This window comes from Mobula hypostoma, chromosome 6 (genome assembly GCF_963921235.1).
Source record: "Mobula hypostoma chromosome 6, sMobHyp1.1, whole genome shotgun sequence".
Taxonomy (NCBI): domain Eukaryota; kingdom Metazoa; phylum Chordata; class Chondrichthyes; order Myliobatiformes; family Myliobatidae; genus Mobula; species Mobula hypostoma.
In genome coordinates, this window is record NC_086102.1 from 166,884,473 (window position 1) to 166,904,338 (window position 19,866).

A 19,866-nucleotide genomic window follows, 5' to 3' on the forward strand; every position below is an offset into this window, starting at 1 on the left:
GCATTTATACTGGACATTGGATCTCCCACTAGGCAATGAGACAAGCGCAGGTGAGAGAAGTGTACGAAGGGGAACACTTTGGATCTAGTGATCTTAATTCCATTAGTTTTGAGATAATTACGGAGAAGGATATGACTTGTACTCAGTTTCAAGATTCTAAATTGAAGAAAAGGCAGTTTTGATGCTATCAGAGAAGATCTGGCAGGTGTGGCAGCAAAAGTGGGAAGCCTTCAAAAGTGAAATATTGAGAGAACAGAGTTTGTGTGTTCCTCTTCGAATGAAAGGCAAATCTAATAGGTTTAAGGAATCTTGGATTTTTGAAGAAGGAAGTGCATGAAGGTATTGGCAGCAAAGAACAAGTGGCACACTTGAGGAGTACAAGAGATGCAAGAGAACACTCATGAAGAGAAGGGAAATCAGGAGGGCTAAAAGAAGGTGTATGGTTGCTCTGGCAGACAAGGTGAAGGAGAATCCCAAGGGCTTCTATAGATACTTTAACAGCAAAAGGGTGGCAAAGAAGAAAATTAAAGATCACTGTGGTTATGTATGCACGGAGGCATAAGAGATCAGAGAGATCTTACTCGGGAGATGGACAGTCTATAGAACTGAGGCAAAACAGTAGTGTATGCAGGTTACAGAAGAGAAGATGCCCAGGGCTTGACAAGGTGTCCCTTGGCCTTGTGGGAGGCTAATGCAGAAATTCCAGGGTCCCTGGCAGAGGTATTTAAATGTCCATAACCACAGCTGAGGAGCCAGGGGACTGGAGGACAGGTAATGTTGTTCCTTTGTTCAAGAAAGGCTATAAGAATAAGCCAGGAATCTATAGGCTGGTGAGCCTGACGTCAGTAGTGGGTAAATTATTGGAAGATATTCTAAGGGACAGAATATACAAGTGTTTGGATAGACATGGCCTCACTAGGGATAGCGGACATAGCTTTGTTCATGGTAGGTCGTGTCTAACAAATCTTATTTGAGTTTTTTGAAGAGGTTATCAGAAAGGCAGTGGATGCTATCCACATGAACCTTAACAGGGCTTTTGATAAAATCCTATATGGGAGGCTGTTCCAGAAGGTTCAGCCACTTGGCATTCAGGGTGAAGTAGTCAACTGGATTCAACATTGGCTTACTGGGAGAAGCCAATGAGCAGCAGTAGATTGCTGCCTCTCTGACTACTGATGTGCCGCGAGGATCGGTGCTAGGTCTGTTGTTGTTTGTCACCTATATTAATGATCTGGATGATAATGTAGTAAACTGGATCTGCAAATTTGAAGATGACACCGAGATTAGGGGCATAGGAGACAAAGAGTCAGGCTATTAAAATTTGCAGTGGGATCTGGACCAGTTCCAAAAATGGGTTGCAACATATCAGATGAAATTTAATGCAGATAATTGTAAGGTGTTGCACTTCAAGAGGACCAATCAGGACAGGACTTACACAGTGAATGGTACAGTACTGAGGAGTGTGGTAGAACAAAGGGAACTGGGAATACAGATCCATAATTCCTTGACAGTGATGTCATAGGTCGATAGGGTCATAAAAAGAGCTTTTGGTACATCAGTCTTCACAGTACTGAGGACAGAAGCTGGGATGTTATGTTGAAATTGTATAAGATATTGGTGAGGCCTAATTTAGAGCACTGTGTGCAGCTCTGCTCACCTACCTACATGAAAAATATCGGTAAGATTGAAAGAGTTCAGAGAAAATTTACGAGGATGTTTCCAGGACTTAAAAATGTGAGTTATATGGAAAGGTTGAATAGGTTAGATCTTTATTCCCTGGAGCACAGGAGAATGAAGGGAGATTTGATAGAGGTATATAAAATTATAGATAGAGTAAATGCAAGCAGGCTTTTTCCACTGAGGTTGGGTGAGGCTAGAAGTAGATTCGATAAGAGTGAAAGGTGAAACATTTTATGGGAACCTAAGAGGGAGCTTCTTCTCTCAGAGGGTGGTGTAAGGGCGAAACAAACTGCCAGTGGAAGTGGTGGACATGGGTTCAATTGGTACATTTAAGAGAAGCTTGGATAGCTACATGGATAGGATGCGTATGGAGGATCATAGTCCAGGTGCGGGTTGAAAGAACTGGACAGAATAACAGTTTGGCAAGAACTAGGTGAGCTGAAAGGCTTGATTCTCTGCTGCTGTACTCTATGGTTCTATATCCCTCTGACTTGGAAGCAATGGAGGAGATCAAACATAGAAACATAGAAAACCTGCAGCACAATACAGGCCCTTCAGCCCATAAAGCTGTGTCAAACATGTCCTTACCTTAGAAATTACCTAGAGTTACCCATAGCCCTCTATTTTTCTAAGCTCCATGTACCTATCCAGGAGTCTCTTAAAAGACCCAATCGTATCTGCCTTCACCACCGTCGCTGGCAACTTATTCCACGCACTCACCACTCTCTGTGTAAAAAACTTGCATGCACCTCTAAAACTGTGCCCTCTCATGCTAGCCATTTCAGCCCTGGGAAAAAGCCTCTTGACTATCAATGCCTCTCATCAATCATCTTGTACACCTCTATCAGGTCACCTCTCATCCTCTGTTGCTCCAAGGAGAAAAGGCCGAGTTCACTCAACCAATTCTCATAAGACATGCTCCCCAATCCAGACAACATCCTTGTAAGTCTCCTCTGCACCCTTTCTATGGTTTCCATATCCTTCCTGTAGTGAGGCGACCAGAACTGAGCACAGTACTCCAAGTGGGGTCTGACCAGGGTCCTAGATAGCTGCAACATTACGTCTCGGCTCCTAAACTCAATCCCGGAATTGATGAAGGCCAATGCACCGTATGCTTTCTTAACCACACAGTCAACCTGTGCAGCAGCTTTGAGTGTCCTATGGACTCGGACCCCAAGATCCCTCTGATCCTCCACACTGACAAGAGTCTTACCATTAATACTATGTTCTGCCATCATATTTGACCTACCAAAATGAACCACCTCACACTTATCTGGGTTGAAGTCCATCTGCACTTCTCAGCCCAGTTGTGCATCCTATCAATGTCCCGCTGTAACCTCTGACAGCCCTCCACACTATCCACAACATCCCCAACCTTTGTGTCATCAGCAAATTTGCTAACCATCCCTCCACTTCCTCATCCAGGTCATTTATAAAAATCACAAAGAGTAGGGGTCCCAGAACAGATCCTTGAGGCACACCGCTGGTCACCAACCTCCATGCAGAATATGACCCATCTACAACCACTCTTTGCCTTCTGTGGGCAAGTCAACTCTGGATCCACAAACCGATGTCCCCTTGGATCCCACACCTCCTTACTTTCTCAATAAGCCTTGCATGGGGTACCTTATCAAATGCCTTGCTGAAATCCAGAATCAAGATGGACTTTAATCCAGCCTTGGAAAAATCCTAGTTTATCTTCTTGAGTGATTCCATGCCATGGTCAGAATGGGGGGATCTCAGTGAAACCTATCAAATGTTGTGCATTTTGATCAGCTTAAGCATTAACATGCTTTTACCTCAATAACCAACTGCACCCCAAGTTCACCCTGAATGATGTACAACTATTTTACCTACTTAGCTAACAACTGCCTTTGCCTTTTCTACCCTTATTTTTTACAGCGTCTAAAGTGCATATGCATTTCTTGACACCAAGGAAAGCAATTATCTTAATGCTTACTCAGTTATGCCCTCCATAAGAAGCCCATCCACACAGTAACTCTGTTTACAATTTTTTCTTGGGCACACTACTGCTTTACCTTCATTGGGCCTATGCTTTCTCAAAGCTCACTCCTTTTAGAATGCTGTATTCTGCCTCCTTAATCCTCTCCCTTTCGGTTCATGAATATTCCACTAGCTTTACTGTTTGTTGAGCTACTTCTAATGAAGTCTCTACAAATCATCAACACCATGCTATTTACTGCCATCAGACTTCTGAATGATCCATGAGCACCACCTCACTTTCCCCTGATAGGTCACCACCCCCCAACAGTATCCAAAGCAGTACACTTGTTACTGAGAGGAATGGCCACAGGGGTACTCTGCACTATCTGCCTATTCCCTTTCCCTCTCTTGACAGACACCTAGCTATCTGGCTCCTGCAAATATGATGTGACCACCTCCTGTAGCTCCTATCTATCACTTCTTCATTATTTCTAATGAATCGAAAGTTACCCAGCTGCAGCTGCAGTTTCCTAACATAGTCTTTGAGGAGCTGCACCCAGAGGCACTTTTCGCAGATGTCACAATCACTGAGACTGGAGATCTCCCAGATCTCTCACGTCTTGCATGTGAAGCACATCACTGAGCTGGGATCCACTTTTACTACTCCAGCTATGCACTAATGAAGAAAGAAAGGGGAACTTGACAAAACCCTCAATCTAGCCTTTGCCTCTCCTCAACGAAGCATTTTGAGCCAAAGCCTCAGTTTCCCACTGTAAATCTGTCTGACTCCAACAATGGCCACTCCACTAAAAACCTATCACTAAAATCTAACTTCATTTTATTGGCCTATGCCAAGCCCTTAATAATCCAAACAATCTGAAGCTCTGCAGAAAGACCCAAACAGGTCCCACCCACTTTTTTAATCTGGCGCTACACTTCATAATGAACTGTTGCAGATATCTCAAGCTCTACCCTGATTGCAACTGTTCCCTGGTTGAATCTTTTGAGAAAGTAAGACAAAGAAATTGATGCAGGTAGAGCAAAGCATGTGATGTTTATAGATTTTAATAGAGCATTTGACAAGGTTGACTCATTCAGAAAGTCAACCAGTATGGAATACAGCAACACTTGACTACATGGATTCAGAATTGGTTTTTCCACAGAAGACAGAGGATAGTTGTAGGTGGAGCGTATTCTGCTTGAAGGTTGGTGACCACTGGTGCTGTGCAGGGATCTGTTCTGGGACCCCTACTTCTTACGATTTTTATAAATGACAAGGATGAAGAAGTGGAGGCCTGCGTTAGGATGTTTGTAAATGACACAAAAGCTCGTGGTTTTTCTGGATAATATAGAAGGTTGTCGTAGATTACAATGGGACATTGATAAGATGCAGAGCCAGGTTGAGAAGTGGTAAGAGAAGTTCAATCGGGATAACTGTAAAGTGATTCATTTTGGAATGTCAAGCTTGAAAGCAGAACACAGGATTAATGGCAGGATTCTTAGCAGCATAAAGGAACTGAGGGATCTTGGGGAGTCCACATCCATAGATTTGTCAAAGTTGCCGCAGAAGTTGATAGTATGTTAAGGTGTATGGTGTGTTGGCCTTCATCAGTCTGAAGACTCAATTCAAGTGCTTTGGCAAAATTTTGCAGTTCTATAAAACTCTGGTTAGACCATACTTGGAGTATTGTGTCCGGTTTCCTCTTTATATGAGGCAATCATTATATTCTCTTTTCAGCAAAGGAGGATGAGAGGTGACATAATAGAAGTGTACAAGACGACAAGAGGCTTAGATAGAGTGGACAGCCAGAGACTTTTTCCTAGGATGAAAATGACTAACGTGAGAGGTATAATTTTAAGGTAATTAGAGGAACGTATAAGCAGGATGTCAGAGAATGGTAGGTATGTGGAACGTGCTGCTATGGGTGGAGGTAAAGGCAGATATATTTGGGACATTTAAGAGTCTCTTAGAGAGTCACATGGATGGAAGAAAAATGGAGGGCTGGGTGAGAGGGAAAAGTTAGAGGAAAGATTTTTTTTAAAGACTAGCTTCGTTTGTCACTTGTATATCGAAACACACAATGGAATGTGCTACTTGCTTCAATGAACACTGTAGACTGAAGGTGTGCTGGGGGCTTTCCATAAGTGTCACCATATTTTTGGCACCAACATCGCATACTCACAACTTGCCTGCCCTAACCTGTATGTCTTTGGAATGTGGGAGGGAATTCAAACACCTGGAGAATATCCACATGTTCACAGGAGAATGTACAAGCTCCTTACAGACAGTGGAAGGAACTGATCTCCATTTGCTGTTGTAAAATGTTACATTAACCACTACACTGCAGTGCTGTGATCTTAGAGTAGGATAAAAAGTTAGCACAACATCATGGACAGAAGGGCCTGTGCTGTGCTGTACTGATCTATATTCTATGTTCCATGTTTGACATGTCAGTGATAAAAAAAAACTTGATTCTGATTCTAAATGGTATCAGTTCTCAAATAATGTACATTATCTTTGATCTGTGTTTTTATAAAATTAGTTTAGCAAATAGTAATAAATTATTTAATTCATTAATGTATTTTATCATCTTAATAATAGACATCCGTTAGTCTTGTGAGACTATGGATTTGCGCCTTGGAAGGTTTCCAGGGCACTGGCCTGGACAAGGTTGTATGGAAGACCAGCAGTTGCCTATGCTGTGAGTCTCCCTTCTCCACGCCACCGATGTTGTCCAAGGAAAGGGCACTAGGGCCAATACAGCTTGGCACTGGTGTCATTGCAGAGCAATGTGTGGTTAAGTGCCTTGCTCAAGGACACAACACGCTGCCTCAGCTGAGGCTCGAACTAATGACCTTCAGATCACTAGACCGACGCCTTAACTACTTGGCCACGCGCCAACACAATCATCTTACAGAAGATATAAAAAGTGTAAAAGGTTACAAATAGGGAGATTTTCTGATGTTTGGCTCCACCATGGGGATCCTTAACTTCGGTAACAGATATTGGAAATAATTTGGAGATATGTTATTTTACAGCCTTTAATTTAATTAGATATAACCAGTTACAAGATCCACAGAAATACCATGCATTATACTACATACAAAAATTATAGTGCCCACAATCACTTGCCTTTGGATGTATGTTGTGGGTTATCCATTGCAATTTCAGTGGTGCTTTACGGTCGCCAGCTTGCACTTTGCTGTGATAAAAACTGAGATAGCCCAGGACATAAATAATTATTGGGGGAGGGAAGACAGGTGGCAGAAGGATGAGGATCAAGTCTGGAGTCAAAGGTTGAAGGAGGAACTTCAATGAGGATTAGAGCCTCTGTAAAGTCAATTTTCAATTGCACAAAGCTTAAAAAAAGCATTGTGTGACTGAATTTCTCGACCAGTATGTTCCTATATAGTGCTATCTAATGTGCATGTAAGCAAACAGAAATGTTACTTATATTGAATAACAGGGATTCCATCAATTCTAAGCAATGCCTTGAAAAAGAATGTTCTGCCAAGAGCAATTTAAATAATAACATGCTGCATATTTCACCTTTTTACTCTGGATGTGGGCATTGTTAGCAAGGCCAATACCCATTTAATGCCCATTGCCCCTTTCCCTTCTGAAGCAGTGCCTTCTTCTTGAACTGTTGTCCCATTTACTCCTACAGTGGTCTTAAAGTAGGGAGTTTCAGGGTTCTGACCTAGCACAATGCAGGAACAGTGAAGATTTACAAGTCAGAATGATGCATGAATCTAAAGGAGCTTTCAGGTGGAGGCACTGCCTTACACCAGCTGCTTTTGACTTCTATTCGGTAGAGATTATAGATCTGGAGTTACAGAAACATGAGTGAGACATTGCAGTGCATTTTGTAGATTGAGTAGAGGCTGCCTCCATTATAGACCAATAATGAAAAGAGTCAAATGTTTATTAGTACTGTATTGGTTTACTATTGTCATGTGTACTAAGACACGGTGAAAAGCTTGTCATATCATTACACAAACAACAGGAATTCTGCAGATGCTGGAAATTCAAGCAACACACATAAAAGTTGCTGGTGAACGCAGCAGGCCAGGCAGCATCTCTAGGAAGAAGGTGCAGTCGACGTTTCAGGCCGAGACCCTTCGTCAGGACTAACTGAAGGAAGAGTGAGTAAGGGATTTGAAAGTTGGAGGGGGAGGGGGAGATCCAAAATGATAGGAGAAGACAGGAGGGGGAGGGATGGAGCCAAGAGCTGGACAGGTGATAGGCAAAAGGGGATACGAGAGGATCATGGGACAGGAGGTCCGGGAAGAAAGACAAAGGGGAGGGGACCCAGAGGATGGGCAAGAGGTATATTCAGAGGGACAGAGGGAGAAAAAGGAGAGTGAGAGAAAGAATGTGTGTATAAAAATAAGTAACAGATGGGGTACGAGGGGGAGGTGGGGCCTTAGCGGAAGTTAGAGAAGTCGATGTTCATGCCATCAGGTTGGAGGCTACCCAGACGGAATATAAGGTGTTGTTCCTCCAACCTGAGTGTGGCTTCATCCTTACAGTAGAGGAGGCTGTGGATAGACATGTCAGAATGGGAATGGGATGTGGAATTAAAATGTGTGGCCACTAGGAGATCCTGCTTTCTCTGGCGGACAGAGCGTAGATGTTCAGCAAAGCGGTCTCCCAGTCTGCGTTGGGTCTCACCAATATATAAAAGGCCACATCGGGAGCACCGGACGCAGTATATCACCCCAGCTGACTCACAGGTGAAGTGTTGCCTCACCTGGAAGGACTGTTTGGGGCCCTGAATGGTGGTAAGGGAGGAAGTGTAAGGGCATGTGTAGCACTTGTTCCGTTTACATGGATAAGTGCCAGGAGGGAGATCAGTGGGGAGGGATGGGGGCGACGAATGGACAAGGGAGTTGCGTAGGGAGTGATCCCTGCGGAATGCAGATGGGGGGGGAGGGAAAGAGGTGCTTAGTGGTGGGATCCCGTTGGAGGTGGCAGAAGTTACGGAGAATAATATGTTGGATCCCGTTGGAGGTGGCGGAAGTTACGGAGAATAATATGTTCCCCTGGTCCTCACCTACTGCCCCACCAGCCTCCGGGTGCAACATATTATTCTCCGTAACTTCCGCCACCATTTGAAGAGAATGCACTTTGATAAAGCAAACAAGAACTTGGCATATTTTCAGTCACTGTGTGAAAACTTTCAGAAATGGAAAATACATCAAAACATGTTTGCCAGCACTTCATAGTAAACAGTAATGATTTGCATGCTTCATACAACATTTTATTGCTTATTGTCAAATCTGGAAAGCCCCATACAATTGGAGAACTGATTCTGCCAGCAGTATGGGAAATTCTAAGTATAGTTTTGCATAAGTCACCAGACCAAATAATTAAAGCGAATCCACTCAATGACAATTCTGCTCAAAGATGAATAGATTAAATGTCTGAGAATGTGGAAAACGCATTGTGCAACAGACTTAGGACAATGGAATTTTCTCTGCATTTGAATGGGTGCACGTCGTCAGGCAATGAATCTTTGCTTCTAGGCTATGTTCACTGCATAAAAGATGAAAGCATGATTCAAGAGTTCTTATTTGGAAGGGGATTAGAAACAGATACAAAAGGAGAGTCAATATTTTGGGTTGTTGAGCACTTTTTCAAAGAGAAGGATACTCGTTCACCAACATTCTTGCTGGTGCAACAGACAGGACACCACCATGCGTCATCACTTTCTTGAGAAAAGCTGTACCTAACATATTTACCATTCATTTTGTAATTCAAACTGCACCTTGTCACAAAAACAAACAAGTGATCATCGCACAAATCATTAAATACTGTTATCACAGCGGTAAATAAAATCAAATCCCATGTTCTCAATTCTCAACTATTTTGAGCTTTGTAATGAGGATGAATGATGAATAGCTTGAATACTTGCTGTTGCACACAAGAGTCAGATAGCTCTCAAAAGCAAAATGTGGTCTGAAATGTTTTTATGCACTTTTTGAAACTGTGATAAAATTCTTTGAAGACTGAAATCCTTCACTCAGTAATTGACTCAAGAATATTAGGCATGACATTGCTTATTTGTCAGAATTATTTGCAAAGTTTAATTAAATCAGTCTTCAATTACAAGGAAATTATGTGAATCTTATAAAAGTTAAATCAGTCATCTCCACATTTCTGTCCAAGCTAACCCTGTTAAGTCACTGTGACCTTTTCCAAGTTTTAAACCTCTGAGTTGCAAGAGAAAGAAAGCATACCTGACGATGATCTTCAAGTATACTGTACCCACCTGAGTGAGCTGCATAAAGACATACCAGAGATTTCAGGATCTTCTTTTGATCCAAGTTCCAGATTGGGTAACAAATCTGTTCCTGAACATTAGTAATGAGGAATTAATAGGAAGGTTGGAGGAAGAACTGATCTTGCTTCAAAATGACTTTGAGTTGAAGCCAAGGTTCAAAAAATCATATCAGGACTTTTGGTTGCAGGAAGAAACTTGTGAACACTATCCTGCAACAAACACAAAATGCTGGGTGAACTCAGCAAGCCAGGCAGCATCAGAAACCTGTGAACACTATCCTGCACTGTGGAAAAAGACTAAAGTGTTCTCTATTGTCTTTCCAATGCCACATTTAGTGGTGTGTGGTTTCAGAAGAGTCACTCAACTCAATTCCTAAACTTGTAGATCTCACTAAATTATTAGGGGAGAGTCAGTTAAGAGGAGGACCGCAACTAATAGCAGAGGACATTTATAGCTAACAGTGGGGAAAGAATTAGTAAATATAGCCCACAACAGACAAATATTTAGAAGGAAGAATAGAGGGCATTTGGTTGGGTTAGATTGTACTCCGATCTTGGCAATTCAGTTGCAAACATTTCATCACCATACGAAGTGACATCATCAATGCGCTGTTCATTTGTGGTGTCCCCCCCAAACGTTTGGCTTTTATATACTTATCAATCAGCTGATTGGTCATCATAACAGAAACTCACTTGTGACGTTGGTAAAGGTTGCGTGGCGAACAACTCTGTGCATTGCAGTCTGGAATTTTGCCTGCATTGCTTTATAAATAGGAAGGTATTTATTATTTAGAAGGTGTGAATGTAGGAATTTTAAATTACGGATAAATATATCACTGTACTGCAGGCTCAGAAGAAAATTTAAAAAAAAAATTCAACTAAAGGTTATTTTCCTAGAAGGACAGAGAAAAGAAGGGATGTTCTGCTAAACCTGTATGGAATGTTGGCACATCAAGAGAAATGTGCATTGTTCCAGTTTCATAAAATTAAAAGGGTACTGATGCAATGGACAGGGTTCAGATAAGATTTACAAGAAATCATATCTTGAAAGTTCAAGTACATTCATTATTGAAGAATGTACATATACTGTAATCACCATATACAACCCTGAGAGTCACTTTCTTGCAGGTAGTCACAGTAAATCCAAGAAAGACCACACTTAACTGGAAGGACAAACAACCAATGTGCAAAAGACAACAAACCCTGTAAGTACAAAATTTAAAAAAATGTAAATAAGCAATAAATATCGAGAATGTGAGATGAAGAGTCCTTGAAAGTGAGTCCACAGGTTGTGGGAACAGTTCAGTGTTGGGGTGAGTGAAGTTATTCCCTCTGGTTCAAGAACCATATGGATGAGGGGTAATAACTGTTCCTGAAGCTGTTGGCGTGGGTCCTGATGGTAACTGTAAGAAGGGAGCATGGCCTGGATGATGGGGGTCTTTGATAATAAATGCTGCTTTCCTGCGACAGTGCTTCGCATAGATGTACTCAATAGCGGTAAGGAAAAGGAATAAAGAAATTGACCACAGTAAAGAACAAATATATACATAAATACAGATAGACACCCAGTGGCCACTTTATTAGATACACCTATACACCAGCTTCTTAATGCAAATATTTAATCAGCTAATCGCATAGCAGTAACTTAATCATAAAAGCATACTAAGAGGTTCAGTTATTGTTCAGGCCAAACATCGGAATGGGGAAGAAATGTGATCTAAGTGACTTTGACTGTGGCATATTTATTGGTGCCAGACGGGGTGGTTTGAGTATCTCAGAAACTACTGATCTCCTGGGATTTTCACGGATAACAGTCTCTAGAGCAGGGGCTCTCAACCTGGAGTCTACGGTCCCCTCGGTTACTGGTACGGATCTATGCCATAAAAAAGGTTGGGAACCCCTGCTCTAGTATTTACAGAGAATGGTGCGAGAAAAAAAACACATACAGTGAGTAGCAGTTCTATGCATGAAAACATCTTATTAATGAGAGAGACCAGAGGAGAATGGCCAGACTGGTTCAATCTGAGAGGAAGGTGACAGTGGCTCCAATAACTACGTGTTACACTAAAGAACAGTATTCCTGACACATCACACATTGAACCTTGAAGTGGATGAGTACAGCAGGAAAAGAACACAAACATACGCTTGGTGGCCACATATCTAAGGTACAGGATGTACCTAATAAAGTGGTCACTGAGTGTGTAAATCTACATTTCGATCCATAGAATCCTCTTGAATTGGAACTGGAACTGAAACTGGAATTGGTTTTTTATTGTCACATGTACCAAGGTACAGTGAAAAGCTTATTTTGCATACAATTCATACAGATCAAATCATTACATAGTGTATTGAGGAAGAACAAGGTAAAACAATAATATTGCAGAATAAAGTGTAACAACAACAGAGAAAGTGCAGTGCAGGTAAACAATAAGATGCAAGGTCGCAATGTGGTAGATTGTGAGGTCAAGATTCCATCTTATTTTATTAGAGAAGTATTTAATAGTCTTATCACAGCTGTGCAGAACCCACCCGAGTCTTGGGGTATATACTTTCAGGCTTTTTTATCTTCTGCCAATGGCAGAGGGGAGAAGGAAGAATGTCTGGTGTGGGTGGGGTCTTTGATTGCACTGACTGCTTTACTAAGGCAGCAAGAATATAGACAAAATCTATAGAGAGGAACACACATAAAATACTAGAGGAACTGAGCAGGCCAGGCAGCATCCATTGGAAACAGTACACAGCCAAAGTTTTGAGCCAAGACCCTTCATCAGGACTGGAAAGGAAGGAGGGAAGTCAGAGGAAGAAGGTGGGGGTAGGGGAGGAAGAAGTACAAGGTAGTAGGTGATAGGTGAAACCGAAAGAGGGGGAGGTGGTGAAGTAAAGAGCTGGGAAGTTAACTGGTGAAAGAGATAAAGGGCTGGAGAAGGGGGAATCTGATAGGAGAGGATAGAAGACCATGGAAGAAAGGGAAGTGGGAGGAGGACCAGAGGGAGGTGATGGGTAGGGTAAGGATATAAGGTGAGAGAGAGAAACAGGAAAGGAGAATGGTGAAGGAGGGTGGGGAGGGGCAATTACCTGAAGCTAAAGAAATTGATGTTCATGCCATCAGGTTGGAGGCTACCCAGATGGAATAAAAGGTGTTGCTCCTCCAACCTCAGTGTGGTCATATCATGGAAGTAGAGGAGACCGTAGACTGACATGTCAGAATGTGAATGGGAAGTAGAAATGAAATGGGTGGCCACCAGGAGATTTGTGGTGGACTGAGCGTAGGTCCTCCGTAAAGCAGTCTCTCAATCTACATTGGGTTTCACTGATATACAGGAGGACACACCAGGAGAACCAGATACAGTAAATGACCCCAACAGACTCACAGGTTAAGTGTTGCCTCAATAATGTACACTCCCAGGAACCTGAAACTCTCATCCTCAGCACTCTTGATGTAGACAGGAGCATGTGCACAGCCCCATCTCCTTAAGTTAATAATCAGCTTTTTTGCTTTGCTGACATTCAGGGAAAGGCAGTTATCATGACAGTATATTACTAAGTTGACGTAAGTATCTTTACTGTCTAGATGCTCCAGGGATGAGTGTAGGACTACGGAGATGTAGTCCAGCATTGACCTATAGATGCAGTAGCAAAATTGTAATGGGTTGAGGTTCCCTGGAAAGCTGGAGTTAATGCGTGACATGACCAGCCTCTTAAAGCACTTCATAATGGCTTATGGCAGAGCCACTAAGTGGTAGTGTTAAGGTATGTTATTTTGAATTTCTAGGTCTGAGAGGAACTTCTGACATGATTTATCAGAAATGTGACAGATAAAAACACGTGTTCACTTTTTTTTTATTGAGAAATGAAAAGAGATGGCTGAATTAAATAATGAAGGACTTTCATCAGGTTTCTTTAGCCAGAGTGTGGTGAATTTGTGGAATTCATTGCCACAGATGGCTGTTGTCATTGGGTATATTTAAAAACAGAAGTTGATAGGTTCTTCATCAGTAAAAGTGTCAAAGGTTATGGGGAGAAGTCAGAAGAATGTGGTTGAGAGGGAGAATAAACCAACCATGACAGAATGCTGGAGCAGACTCGATAGGCCAAATGGCCTAATTTTGCTCCTATTTCTTATGGATGCAGAATGAAAGATTCCTTTTGCAGGAAGGAGCATAACCAGAAGCCTGCAATAAAGAACACTCACAAAGAAATCCATTTGGAAACTCAGATGAAACTTATTTTGTGATGGAACTCGCCTCCACAAAGAGTTGCTTAAACAAATACTATACATTTAACAGGGGGTTAAATAAGCATATTCTGAAGAAGAAAATAGAGAGTTATACTGATAGATTTAGATGAGAAATCTATCTAGGGAGGAGGCTTGAATAGAGCATAGATATTGGAAATAGGTTGGCCAAGTAAAATAATCTGTTTATTGAGCTGTATCTCCTAGATAAATGTACATTCTGGTGATTTGTAGTCAAGGAACCCCCATTAAAATGAATGTCTATAACAGCTCTGACATGTGTAGGATCAGAGCAGGAAATGCCTGAGGGGAGTGCTGGGAAATCACAGCAGGAAGAAGCTATGGAACTGAATTTCCTATGGATGCCAGTGATGAATTTTACCACTGCCTCCAGCTTTTGGCTATCAGAGGAAAACAACAATTAAAGATCACACTCTAAAGCAGCAAGTCAGTGATTTACCAGGCTCAAATGATCAATGGCCTTCTGTTTGCTTCAAGGGCGTTGAACACTTAAAATAGCCATCTCAAAGCTCTGGTGAGATTTTTCACATTCACGCAGAATAATCCAATTTGCCATTAATAGGATAAGCAAACTAACACCACCATCCTCTCCCAGAATAACATCCCAAGTATGAAGGCTGGAACCACACTCAGCTTTGATTAAGGGGTTACATCACCTACAACTGGATGTAAGATGCTTGAAATAAGAACATTCTACCATGGCTCTATCTCAACAAGAGAAGGCAAGGAAAAACAATTCATGGATGTTCTCAAACATCTTCGAAAAACATGTAACATACTAATTGATTCCTGGGAATCTGTGTTTCATGACCACTCAAATGGAGAAAGACTCTAAGACGCTGAACACCTTTAATAGGAGCACTTGTCGTTCCACCGAGATGCAACACACAGTGTCATAGGAGGTCATTCCTGCCTGTGGCCATCAAACTTTACACCTCCTCCCTTGGAGGGTCAGACACCCTGAGCCAATAGGCTGGTCCTGGACTTATTTCCTGGCATAATTTACATATTACTATTTAACTATTTATGGTTTTATTACTATTTAATTATTTATGGTGCAACTGTAACGAAAACCAATTTCCCCCGGGATCAGCAAAGTATGACTATGACTTAGAGGTTGATGATTAATGGTGAAAGGAGCGAAGAACCTTTTAAGCAAGTCACCCACACACTTTGTCAAGTACTTCCTGCCCATCTATAGCAAAGTCTGCAGATCATACATGGACCTTGTTTGCTAATTCAGAACTCACAGATCTGAAATGGAAGCAAGTTATCTTCAACCTCAATGGACTATTTAGAAGATCCGCCTTGTTATTCTCCTGTCTTCTTGTGCAAGTGACAATTTTTGACCACATTTGACATGATTGAAGGTGACTAGCCACCCCTGTGTTAGTATGTCATATATGGAAGACAATTAGGAAGGCAAATAGTATTTTGGACTTTACTCAAAAGATATTGAGTGCAAGAATAAAGAGGCCTTACTGTAATTATATAGAGTAAGGGCCTCATCTCCCAACCTACAGAATGATACATGTTTGATAGAGGGAGTACAGCAAATATTCAACAGATTGATTACTGCTCTGATGAGGGCCATCATCATGTTAGAAGCAGACTAGGCGTTTTCTCTCTTGAATTTAGAAGAATGACAAGATCCTACTGAAAATCACAATGTATTTGACAGAGTAGACTTGGCTGGAGTATCTGGAACAAAGGTCATCACAAGTCTCTAAATAAGCAGTTGGTCAATGAAGGCTGAAAAGAAATTTCTACATCCAGAAGATAGTCAATCTTTTGAAATCTCTTCTCAGTTTCTCTTAATGCATACATTCAAGACTGAGAATGATAGGTTTTTAGAATTGTAGTAATCAACGGATATGAAGTTAGTTCAGAAAGTAGCACATATGTAAAATATCAGCCATGATCTTCTTGAATGAAAGACCAGATATGAGAGGCCAACTTATATCTTACTCATGCTGCTAATTCACAAACACAAGAAAATCTGCAGATGCCAGAAATCCAAAGCAACACACACAAAATGCTGGATGAACTCAGCAGGCTAAGCAGTATTTATGGAAAAGACTAAACAGTCAACGTTTCGCACTGAGACCCTTCATTGTCCTGATGAAGCGTCTTGGCCCTAAACCTCAACTGATTGCTCTTTTCCATAGATGCTGCCTGGCCTGCTGAGTTCCTCCAGCATTTTGTGTGTCATGCTGCTGTTTCGTATGTTTTTATGTATGTAAATTCTGATAACAATTTTGATATAGCCTGCTTTAAAAGGAAAATGGTCTTCCAAATACAGAAATCTATTTAACCCTGCCTGAAAGTGTGCTTCTATTCATCTCCAAATTCTCTACCTGCATTTACACCACCATCCAGTTATCCTAAGGAGACGCCAAAAAAATCTAATTCCACCACCTCCTCATGCCTCTCCATGGCATGGAATCAATTTCTGCATACATGCTCATGACATTCAGAACTAAATGTCAGGCCCTTCTCACGACCTCACCACCATTTGTACTGTCAAACTGCATCCCCATGTTTAAATGGGTACATCACAACTTCGTCCATCAAGGAAATAAAAGTCTTCACACATGACATGTGTGACTAGAGTATAAAAATTCCTGCTAATTTATTATCTTAGTTCACTCCCAGACCACACAGTAAAACTGAGGCAACATACATCAAAGTTGCTGGTGAACGCAGCAGGCCAAGCAGCATCTATAGGAAGAGGTGCAGTCGACGTTTCAGGCCGAGATCCTTCGTCAGGACTAACTGAAGGAAGAGTAAGGGATTTGAAAGCTGGAGGGGGAGGGGGAGATGCAAAATGATAGGAGAAGACAGGAGGGGGAGGGATAGAGCCGAGAGCTGGACAGGTGATAGGCAAAAGGGGATACGAGAGGATCATGGGACAGGAGGTCCGGGAAGAAAGACAAGGAGGGGGGGTGACCCAGAGGATGGGCAAGAGGTATATTCAGAGGGACAGAGGGAGAAAAAGGAGAGTGAGAGAAAGAATGTGCGCATAAAAATGAGTAACAGATGGGGTACGAGGGGGAGGTGGGGCCTTAGCGGAAGTTAGAGAACTGAGGCAATAGCTTTGGCGTGCTGTAAGCTAGCATAGTCTAGTGAACCTGTGATGCACAAGACTAAAACTGAACACGTGATCCAGATGTGCTTCACAAACCCTGGATACAATGTCAACTTCTTACCCAGAGCAAACTTGGCCTCACCTTATCAGAAATATTCCTTTTGTCCTTTCCATACCACCCTGTCTGCAACCTAAACCAATTTAATTTCTTCACTTCCCAGTTCTGATAGAGTCTTCAATCTAAAACAGTACCTGTTTCTCTTCTTACAGATGCAGCAAGGCCTGATGTGCATTTCCAACACTTTCTGCTTTACTTATCAACTACTTGAGACATACAGAACTCAGCTCCAATTATTATTCCTAACAACACACACAAAATGCTGGTGGAACGCAGCAGGCCAGGCAGCATCTATAGGAAGTAGTGCAGTCGACGTTTCGGGCCGAGACCCTTCATCAGGACCAACTGAAAGAAGAGATAGTAAGAGATTTGAAAGTGGGAGGGGAAGGGGGAGATCCAAAATGATAGGAGAAGACAGGAGGGGGAGGGATGGAGCCAAGAGCTGGACAGTTGATTGGCAAAAGGGATACAGAGTTGGAGAAGGGGGAGGATCATGGGACAGGAGGCCTGGGGAGAAAGAAAGGGGGAGGGGAGCCCCGATGGAGAGCAGGCAAGGAGTGATTGTGAGAGGGACAGAGAGAGAAGAAAAAAAGGGGGGAAATAAAAATAATAAGGGATGGGGTCAGAAGGGGAGGTGTGGCATTAACGGAAGTTAGAGAAATCAATATTCATGCCATCAGGTTGGAGGCTACCCAGACGGAATATAAGATGTGGTTCCTCCAACCTGATTATGGCTTCATCTTGACAGTAGAGGAGGCCAGGGATTGACATATCATTCCTAATTTATTTTTTTTCCCTATGTATTAATACTGAACAATTTGATCAATAACCAACAAAATATATATTTTTCTTTAACCTGTATTGTCAACGGATTGACTTCTATTTCTCCAATGATGCTGTTTATCTTGCCAGTACTTTTGGCACTTTTCTTTATGCTTTTCTGTTAAAATTGATAAAAAAATTATTTTCTTACACTTAGCTGTCTACTGTATCTTTATTGAATGGCTTTAAACTCATGAGTCGAATGAAGCCTTATTATTGTGTACCTGTGATACATAAAAAAGTTAACATGTTCAAATTTAGTGAATTTGTTACAGTGAGTCTGTTACTTGTGTCTTTCATTACTTTGAGCTCCATACCCATTCATCTCCTCTAGAGACTGGAATTAAGATCTGATTGATCAGCCAAAAGACCTCTAGTATCAATAGTTAGACATCAGTTTGTGCTATATGTCAAGGCTGCTGTACATAAACAATATTAAACTACCCATCTCCTGCAGACAAGGATGAAAGCTCTCCGTAAGCATTCTTTCTCTTCCAGTGGCTTGCACTTCTGTAAAGATTAACTCAGCATGCAAAGTCCATTACAGTTGTACGTTCTACCTCAGAGAAAAAAAAAGAAAATCACTTTAAAACTCATAGATTGCCTCATAGGTCAGACTTGCTGACCATCTTCAAAGGGAAATGCTCAGTACTTTTCTGTAAATGGCACTACTTTAGTCTACTGAAATTCCACAGGTATTTGAACTATTTTCTTTGCAGTTTGTGGGACTGTTTTCAGTATTTTGTTGGAACATGACATCTAGAAGTAGGGTCTGCTAGACATTTTTCTCCCTCAAACCATAGCTCAATTTTGTTTAGGGTAGTTTGTAAGTTGATGAAAGTTCAAATTAATTACATTTAATGAGGGAAAAGCAGAATCTGGGAATAAACAGAGGGATGTGAAATTATCTCTTCTTAGCCAAGTAAATGTGGGCATTGAGAAAGAAAAGAATGATGGAAAAGAAACTAATGGCATTGAAGTCAACTCAGATACAGAAAGATAAAGGGAAAAGAAGGAATAATTAATGGAAAAGTAACAAGTCAGGACAAAATTTACACTATTATTTAGGTAGCTAAAATATTAAATTCATTGCCTGATTAGGAGTAGTTGGATAAAATTTGACTATATTATTTCATTAAATTGCAGAAGGTAACTATATGGGATGATTTTCACTTGTAAAATAGGTGGTAAACAAAATTACTTGAAGCAATTTTAGACAGTTTAAGATCAACACAGTGATGAAAATAGTTAAATGCCTGTAAGGACTACAGATAAGAATATATGAGGGGTGATTGATGAGTTCATGGCCTAAGGCAGGAGTCAATTTTAGAAAACCTAGCACATTCATTTTTCAACATAGTCCCCTCCTACATTTACACACTTAGACCAGCGGCCGTGGAGCATGCAGATCCCTTCTTTATAGAAGTCGGCGTCTTGGACCTCCAGAAAGTGGTTCGCAGCAGGGGTGATTGATAAGTTCGTGGTCTGAAGTAGAAGGAGATGAGTTATACAGCTCTCGTTATATGCACGTACAGTTCAACTCTTTGAGTGATTATGCAGAACGTTTGAAGTTAATAACTCATCTCCTTCTACCTTAGGCCACAAACTTATCAATCACCACTACTGTGGACCACTTTCTGGAGGACCAAGACGCTGACTTCTACAAAGAAGGG

The 19,866-nt window shown here is 41.5% G+C and overlaps 1 protein-coding gene and 1 long non-coding RNA gene across 3 annotated transcripts in view; one reads left to right on the forward strand and one right to left on the reverse strand.

Moving 5' to 3' along the window:
• LOC134348587 (uncharacterized) overlaps positions 1–19,866 on the forward strand; it is a 63,364-nt gene that overhangs the window by 28,805 nt on the left and 14,693 nt on the right. Inside the window, exon 2 of the long non-coding RNA XR_010018456.1 lies at positions 11,039–11,115. This is a non-coding gene — a long non-coding RNA (uncharacterized LOC134348587). The remainder of the gene's footprint in view (positions 1–11,038; positions 11,116–19,866) is intronic.
• Positions 1–19,866, reverse strand: part of metap1d (methionyl aminopeptidase type 1D (mitochondrial)) — a 126,986-nt gene that overhangs the window by 20,904 nt on the left and 86,216 nt on the right. The gene's annotated exons all lie outside the window — the stretch shown is intronic.